Source organism: Coenobita brevimanus, chromosome 4, assembly GCF_032717465.1.
Source record: "Coenobita brevimanus isolate Jiangsu-jjx chromosome 4, ASM3271746v2, whole genome shotgun sequence".
Classification (NCBI taxonomy): Eukaryota; Metazoa; Arthropoda; class Malacostraca; order Decapoda; family Coenobitidae; genus Coenobita; species Coenobita brevimanus.
Genome location: NC_136957.1, coordinates 7,518,427 through 7,520,641, shown reverse-complemented (window position 1 = coordinate 7,520,641; position 2,215 = coordinate 7,518,427).

The window sequence follows — 2,215 nt, the reverse complement described above, 5'->3', positions numbered from 1 at the left end:
AGGGAGATAACTGCGAGAGAATGGGGAGGAGAGGGAGTGTAGGGTAGGTAAGGAAAGGAGGAGGACTTTCTCTCTGGCTCAGGTCCGTGACGCTTAAATTTTGTGCTCTGCTGCCAACAAGACGATACTGCTCTCTCTCTCTCTCTCTCTCTCTCTCCTATTCATCTGTTTTATATAAAAAAATAAGTTAAAATAAGAAAGTGCATGCATAGAGTATGTGGATGTATGCCTAAATTCTCCATTTCCATATTATTCTACTTTCTGCCGATCCTATAAAATTCCTTCAAGTTTTTCAGTCCTCCAAGGTATTACTTCTAATATACTATAGCACTAGCCGTGTGTGTGTGTGTGTGTGTGTGTGTGTGTGTGTGTGTGTATTTTGGGCAGCCGAAACTACACATTCAAATCGCACCAAAATTGGCACAGAAATCGCCAAAAATTAGCTGATGTGAAAAAACTTGGTCCCATCACGATTTAAAAACTTTTACTATATTTAATGAGCGATCACATTTTGACCAACAAAACGCTGCTCCCGGAGCCCGGCATAGGATCTTCGTAGAATATTTTGCCCACAGGTACAACTAAAGTATTTCAGACTTGCGTACGGACAACTTGGGTTCCATTCCCGAAGCTGCAGATAACACGATCAATTTGTTAGCTGCAAAAAACCCAAGTGACAACGTTACACTAGAACAACACATAAACGCGGGAGCCCTCCGCAGGAGCAAGTGCGAGGGGCCCGAAAGGCCCACTAGCACTTGTCCTTTTTAATTTCCTGTACGACAAATGCCAAGGGTCTGGAGGGTGGGGGAGAGAGCCTCCTGCTGTGCTATCCTTTCCTCCCGGCTGAATCGTTAGAGAGGCGGCTTGCGGTCCTAATGGACCCAGGATCGAATCCCGGCTGGGGCAGGGAAGAGTTTAAAGGATTTGAATGTCCTAAAAACAGACTTTCCTGGTCTACCAGATTACCCGCCGACATGTCGTAAAAATACTCCCGCTAATACCAATACACAATTCCTGTTTGAGACAACCCTAGCATGTATTCAATATGGATGGTAGGTGTTAGCGACCAAGTTGTGACATGTGGAGGTGTAGGAGGACTACTGGGCCTTGGGATAGGTCATTGCCCCCTAGAAATAGGCGCTGAAGCCTTGCCCAGAGTCGGACACGTAAAAAAAAAAAAAAAAAAAAAACTTAGTATTAAGGCCGGACCGTCTAGTAGGGACCGTAAGGTCTGTCTGGTCTGTATATATATGTAACACACACACACACACACATTCTCTCTTCCTTTCTTTCTCTCTCTCTCTCTCTCTCTCTCTCATAGTTTTATATTCCCATTTCCTGATTTTTTTTTCTATGTCCCTGTTGTTTTCCCTGCTATCATTTTCTCTCCTTCGTTATTCTTTGTCTATCTTCCCCACTTTCCTCTCACCTACCCCCTCCGCCCTTTTACCTTCTTTCTTTTTCTCTTTATCTCTTCTTCATTCTACTCTCTTCCTAAATCCCTCTGTCTCCCACTCCAGCCTCCTTCTTTGTCCCTTCATTTTGCATTCCATCCTTCTTCCCTCACTCTTCTTCAGCATTCTCCATTCTACCATCTTTCTCCCTCCTCCATCTTTCATTATTTTTCTGTTTTCCTCCTTCCAAACTTGTTCCTTTCCACTCTTTCCCTTTCCAGTTTCACTCAGTGCTTCTTGCCAGCTTTGCTTCTTCCCTGTCTCACCCTTTACGCATCTTCCCTTTGACTCTCTCCTTTTCTCTCTAGTTATTTCTTTCTCCTACTGGTTGACAATCACCCTCCTCCTCCTTATCCTTCTCTCTCTCTTTCCCCCTGCTCACACAGTCGTCGGCCTTAAATAAATCTCTATACCCTGTTACTCACAGCCTCCGTGCCTCTTCCGACCCCGTAAATTAGCATTCTCTTTCTTTTCTCTGCCTTCTCTCCAACTCCTTCGAAGTAATTTTCCCACTCTTTCCTATGTCTCTTTTCACAGGTGCATTTTGCCGGTACTATATTTTTTTATTCTTTGCTGTTTCCTGATGCCCACATGCTTTCCATGGGTATCATCACACTAATTCATGGAACTTGCAGGAGTATCCTCGCAGTAAAGATGAATATTCTAAGGTGAAAGTCATTATATCTATTATGAAGGGATATTGTTAAGGTATTAAAATACATACTTAATAGCTCTCTCTCTCTCTCTCTCTCTCTCTC